We start from the raw sequence: 6,526 nt of genomic DNA on the forward strand, positions 1-6,526 counted from the left end.
TAACCAGGTTCGGGGACCGTTCCGGGTATAGGATCCGGGGGTCGAATCCGTAACAGTTGCCCCCGGAGCAAGAGAGTGAGGGTGCTCGGTCTCATCGCTGGAGGAACCTTTTCCTTGCCGTTGTGGTTTGGCAAGGGGATCGTTGTTTGGTTTTTTCGGTCGAGGTCAACGATTTGGGGAGTTCCTAGCCGTTTTATGGTCAGGCAAGGAGCGCGTTGTTTGGGCGTTTCATCACATGCCGGGTTTGATGACCATAACAGTTGCCCCCGGAGCATGAGAGTATGCTTTCTTGGTCTCAATGCTAAGTCGTTGGAGAGTCCGATCCTCTGTAGTTCGGGAGACTGTGAGGGGCCTAAAAAAGGCATGACGTCATCCTGCACCAATTGGTAGGATGTTGGTCAGTCTGGCTTTCTGCGAGTTGGAAGACCGTCCTCATGCTTGTTTTGTATGGCCTTTTTTTTTTGGGCCGTTATTCTGAACTTATTTTAGACCTCTTGGTGGGCCGATTTCCAGACTTTGTTTATTTAGCTTATTTGGATTTCCGTTTTGTTGGCTTTACGGGTGATCGATTCATGAGTCACTATTTTTGTTATTTGGATATCCGTTATGTTGGCCTCAGGGTGATCGATCCCCGGGCTGCCATTTTTTATTTGGATACCCGTTTTGTTATTTGGATATCCGTTTTGTTGGCCTAGGGATGATCGATTCCTGAGTAGCCGTTTACTTATTTGGATATCCGTTCTGTTATTTGGATATCCGTTTTGTTGGCCTCAGGGTGATCGATCCCCAGGCCGCCATTTTTTGTTATTTGGATACCCGTTTTATTATTTGGATATCCGTTTTGTTGGCCTCGGGGTGATCGATTCCCGGGCTGCCATTTTTTGTTATTTGGATATCCGTTTTGTTATTTGGATATCTGTTTTGTTGGCCTCGGGGTGATCGATCCCTGGGTGTAGCCGCGTTTTGTTCGTGTCGTTGGACAGGGCAATGCTTTTGAAATAATGAATTTCATTTGTGGTTTGGGCCTTGTTAAAACCTCCCGATGTGGGTAGAAAAGAGTGCCCAGTAAGAAAATATACGATTGAATAACTTAAGCAATAAATGAAAGTGAAGAAGGCAAAATATAAAAGGTAAAGAGATAGTCTTAAACGACCTCGATCTTGTTGCTTTGGAAGGATGTTTCTACATATAGTAGCATCGTAAGTTGGTGGAAGTTCAGGATCTTGGGAGCTTGGTCCCATCTAGTCTTTCGAGCCTGTAGGCTCCTTTTTCGTTTACCATCTTGATTTGGTAGGGACCCTCCTAGTTGGGCGTGAGCTTCCCTTTTCCAGGAGTGGGTAGACCGATGTTGTTTTGTCGTAAGATGAGGTCTCCTGGTCCGAAGTCTCGTCGTACCATGCTGCCATTGTACCTTAGGCTTATTCTCTATTTTAGGGCTAGCTCCCGTAGGTGTGCAATACTCCTGACCTTGTCTGCAAGGCCCTACTTTGCTTCTTTGTCGTTTCCTCCCATGGTTCTGCATGGACTTTGGTGTGCATCGAGGTCAGAAAGGAAGATGCCTGCCGCGTCTCGGGATCTCTTGCGTAGGGCTAGGCTGGTGTTGTCGTATTCTACCGCGATTTCCCAGTCTCCATGGATGGTTCCGACGGAGCTATCTTCTGCCGTGAACTTCATTAGAAGGTATTTGGTAAAGATGATGGCGGAGAGGTCGTTGATTGTTTTTCTTCCGAGAATGACGTTATAAGTGGTGGAGTTCTTAAGGACCACGAACTCGGACATGATTGTCTTCCTCTGGCTTCCCGTCCCTATGGTAAGGGGAAGAATGATGGAACCGTCTGGCTTGAGGAAGTTGTCTCCGAGTCCGGTTACTCCGTTGTGGTGTGTCTGGAGGTTGTTGTTGCGGAGTCCGAGCTTGTCGAAAGCTCCTCTGAAGAGGATGTTGGAATCTGCTCCCGTGTCCACCAGTATTCTTCTTACTAGCCCGGTTCCAATCTTTGCCGAGATGACGAAGGGGGCGTCTTCTGCCGAGGTGCCATGCTGGCAATCCTCGGGGGAGATTTTATCGCTCTATTAGTGGTGGCGGTTGGGGTTTGGTCTCTAACTGCCAGGATCTTGAGATCCTTCTTCAGTGCTGATTTTGATTTTCTTGGGGTGTCTTTCCCTGTGATGACGTTCACGATAATGGTCGGATCTGTTTCAGGGCTTTCCCTAGAGGCTTGTCTCTGTGTCCTTGGGTTACGTCCTTCTTTTTCTGGTGATATGTCTTTTTCTGCGCGTCTTGGTTCCCTGATGATTTTGGCAAACTCGGGGAGTTTTCCGTCTCGTATGGCTTGCTCGAGGGCGTCTTTTAGGTCGAAACAATCTCGTGTCCTGTGTCCGCATCCTCGGTGGTAGTCGCAGTACAGGGTCTTGTTGCCGCCCGTTCTTTCCTTGAGTTGTCGGGCCCTCGGGAGAATACCTCGATCGGCTATTTGGTGGTATATCTCGGTGATCGGGGCCGTCAGAGGTGTGTAGTTAGAGAATTTTCCGATTCTGGGGGGTTAGTTTACGTTTGCTGGTTTGGGATGTTTTTTATGGTTTTCTCTTGGTGGGGGGTTATGTCGAGGTGTCGTGCTGCCGTGTCGTGTGCTGCCGTGCTGCCGTTTATTGGCGGCTACGACTTGGTTTACTTCCTCATCGTTTATGTATTCTTTTGCGACGCTCTGGATCTCGTGCATAGTCCACATCGGTCTGGTAGTGAGGTATTTTCGGAAGTCTTCATTCATGAGCCCGTTAGTTAGGCAAAGGCTTGCGACTAAGTCCGTGAGTCCGTCGACCGTTAAACATTCATCGTTGAAGCGATCGAGGTATTTTCTCGTGGACTCGTCTTGTCTCTGGGTGACTCCCAATAAGCTGATGGGGTGTTTAGCTTTGGTGATTCTGGTGGTGAATTGGGCCATGAACTTCCGTGAGATATCGTGGAAGCCAGTTATGGATCCGTTGGGGAGGGCGTTGAACCATTTAATTGCTAGCCCGGCTAGGGTTACCGGGAAGGCCCTACCTTGGACCGCGTCAGCGGCCCCTTCCAGGTTCATCCTAGCCTTGAAGGCCATTAGGTGCTCCTGGGGGTCCTTGGTTCCGTCGTACTTCATATCCGTAGGTTTGTCGAAGCCTTTAGGGAGTTTTTCTTTCAGGATTCTTTCAGTGAAGGGAGTGGCTCCCATTATCACGTGGTTACTTCTTGTGCGTTTGGCCTCTCGATGTCGTCGGTCGTCATCCGTGTCATGTTGATGAGCCGGGTTGCGTGAGACGCTACGATCATACCTTTTACCGTGTCGTTATTCAGGCATCCTGTCGTGTCCGTGGTCACGGGAGATGCTACAATTGTATCTCTTGGCATGTCGCCGTTCTGGCGATCCGCCGTGCCTGGTTTCATGGTGAGATCTTGATCTGGAGGTTGCGTGACTTCCGTTTTTGGCATTGTGCTTTTCTTTGGGTGTAACTCGGCCTTTGAGGTTTTTCACCCTGAGGCACAGCTCTTGGATTATCTGGACCGCCTTCTCTCCTAGGCCGTCGGGTGGTCGGGCTTCAGTGGAAGGACGGTTGTCCTCTTTTGGTTGTTGCTGGGTTGGGGTTGGTTGGCGATGTGTCGCGCTTATTATCCTCCCGTGGGTGGGAGGAGTGTTATCTTGGAGTTCGGAAGTTGGGGTGTTGGGTGGAGGATTGCTCCTCGAGGTTCTCTGTCATGCCTTCACGATTTGGCTGTCCCCCGCATCTGTGCAAGAACCTTGAGAACTTTCTTGATCTCTTGGCTCCTGAGAGGTCTGAGCTTGGCCACGGTGGTAGCGTTTAAGGAGGTCGTTCATGAGGAGCTTCCTTATGAATTTTCAGTAAGGTTCGAAGGGGGATCATGGCGACAGAGTTGTCATAGGTGAGGCGGCGGATGGCAGAGGTTTGGAACCTGGTGTTGAAGGAGGTGACCTCGTGGGTTTGGAGGAAGAGCTTGAAGAGTTCAAAAGAAGAAGCAACCACGGTGGGCATGGAGCCAAAATAGAGGGAGAAGATGGGGCCATGGCGCTTGGAGAGACGGATGAGGGAATGGTGAATGAGAGGGTCCAAGAGGTGGAGGTGTCCCACTAAAGGGAGGCGAAGGTGTGTTATCGCTGCAAAGGTGATGCAAGTTAAGGAACCATTATTCCTTTGGGATTTCACCATTGGAGTAGGGCGAAGGTGTGTTATCCCTGCAAAGCTGATGCAAGTTAAGGAAACATTATTCCTTTGGGATTTCGCCATTGGAGTAGGGCGAAGGTGTGTTATCACTGCAAAGGTGATGCAAGTTAAGAAAGCATTATTCCTTTGGATTTCGCCGTTGGAGTAGGGTGAAAGTGTGTGTTATCACTGCAAAGGTGATGCAAGTTAAGGAAACATTATTCCTTTTTGCTCAGTTACACGCAAGAAATCTGAGTTTGATGATTGCCCTTCTGGGTTATCCGCCATGCTGCCACAACGTTGCAAAGTCCCCACAGACGGCGCCAATGTACAAGATGTCTCTGGTACGGGTTGAGAGATGGATCGAAAACTTGCAGGTTGAAGCAGATGCCGGATCACTTGACTGGAGCAATGGGGGGAGGTACCTGCAAAGACACTCCGACGCTCAAGTCAGAATGGATCTGAGAGGTATAAGGTGTGAGGAATGAATGAATACCTGGAGGGACCTGGGTCCTCTATTTATAGGTGATGGTGAATATCTTATCTTATCTTATTTGGCTAAGATAAGGGAGACGTTTGAATTATCTTATCTTATCTTACTTGACTAAGATAAGGGAGACGTTTGAATTCGAAAGTTGGTTAGGAGCTCTGGTGGGTCGGTTCCGGGCCCTCTGGAAAGGCGAAGCAGGTCGGACCCAGGTAACCAGGTTCGGGGACCGTTTCGGGTATAGGATCCGGCCGCCGGATCCGTAACAGATTTGTTTAATTATGTTTAAAATTTTATATTATAATTTTAAAATATTAAAATATTCCTTTACAAAAAAATATATTTAACTATTTTTGTTTGTTTTATTCTTTATATTTATCTTAAATAAAAAAATATTAAGACATAACTCAATTTTATACACATTTTACACTAAATATAACACAGAATTATGCAGTCTCTGTCGTCTTTCAATTTTTATCTTCCAGTCTTTCTTTCAGTATATAATTTTATTTATATTAAAGAAGCTAAGTTTAGCTTTAGATAGATAAATAACTAATGAAATTATTATTATTATTATTAGGTTTAATTACTCTACAGGTCCTTATAGTTTCACCGAATTTTCAATATTTTTTTAATTAAATTTATATAATACAAAATTTTTTATCATTGTGTTTATATTTAGAATAAAATACATAATTAAATTAAACCCAAAATAATATTACACAATTCACCCAAAAAGAGAAATATTATATGGATCACGCAGGTGCATATTTCTATATAAATCGATTTATAAATTCCCATAGTAAATTTGAATTACCAAAGACAAATGCAAATCGAATTAGTTAGAGTCGATTTATACATGCATGTCAGCCATCCAGTAAATCGAATCAGTTACAATGGAGATTTACAAATCGAATGTATCTCATTCGATTTACATAGAAATATGCACTTGGGTGATTTGTATAACATTTTTTTTGGTGAATTGTGTAATATTATTTTAGATTTGATTTAACTATGCATTTTATCCTTATATTTAATAGTATAATTTTGTTTCACACAAAATAAAATTATTATATGTTTGTTTGCTTTTTAAGTGAGTATATATGTTTTTTCTAAAACTTACAAAAAAATCCAAATTTTATAAAAAAAAAATAGTTAACCTGATTAACAGGTTACCTTTTTAAATCCAGACCATTTAAATAAAATATAATAAATGAAAAGTTCAAATTTAACAAACTAACAAGGTGTGCAGCACTCCATACTTAACAAGAAACGTTTAAGGATGTGGCGAAAGCTAGTGCACTCCAGACACAAAGTAGAGACTGCAGTACTCTTTAAGAGTTACTCTATAATCAAAAGTTATCAGGTAAATTAAATTTATTTATTATTATTATTTTTTTTTTATTGTCATGGATTGAACAAACAAATTGGCACAGACAAAAAAACTAATCCCCTCTTTCAAACACCAGAAAAGTATAGTCACCAAAAAAAAAACACCAGAAAAGTACTCAGCAACTTGATGGAACTCCTCTATTATTCTGTTACTACCGATTCAAACATCTTCACTGCTGGTGGTACTTCCACTATCGTTATGGCCGGCGATAAATTTAAACGTTTTTGAACCCACTCCCTTTTGCCTCTGCCATGAATGACCTTTTAAGTCCGAAAAATTACTGCCATGAAAGAGAGAGACGACTGTCTGTCACCGCTGTTGGCTGACTAACTACAAACATAAAACCGATTCTGGAGAAGAACCCTATCTCCATAAAAGCGTCATGACTCCATTAATTTGAAAATACTAATTTATACTTATAGATTATTTAAAATTCTTTGATTGCATTAAAAATTAAA

This window comes from Arachis ipaensis, chromosome B10 (genome assembly GCF_000816755.2).
Source record: "Arachis ipaensis cultivar K30076 chromosome B10, Araip1.1, whole genome shotgun sequence".
Lineage (NCBI taxonomy): Eukaryota > Viridiplantae > Streptophyta > Magnoliopsida > Fabales > Fabaceae > Arachis > Arachis ipaensis.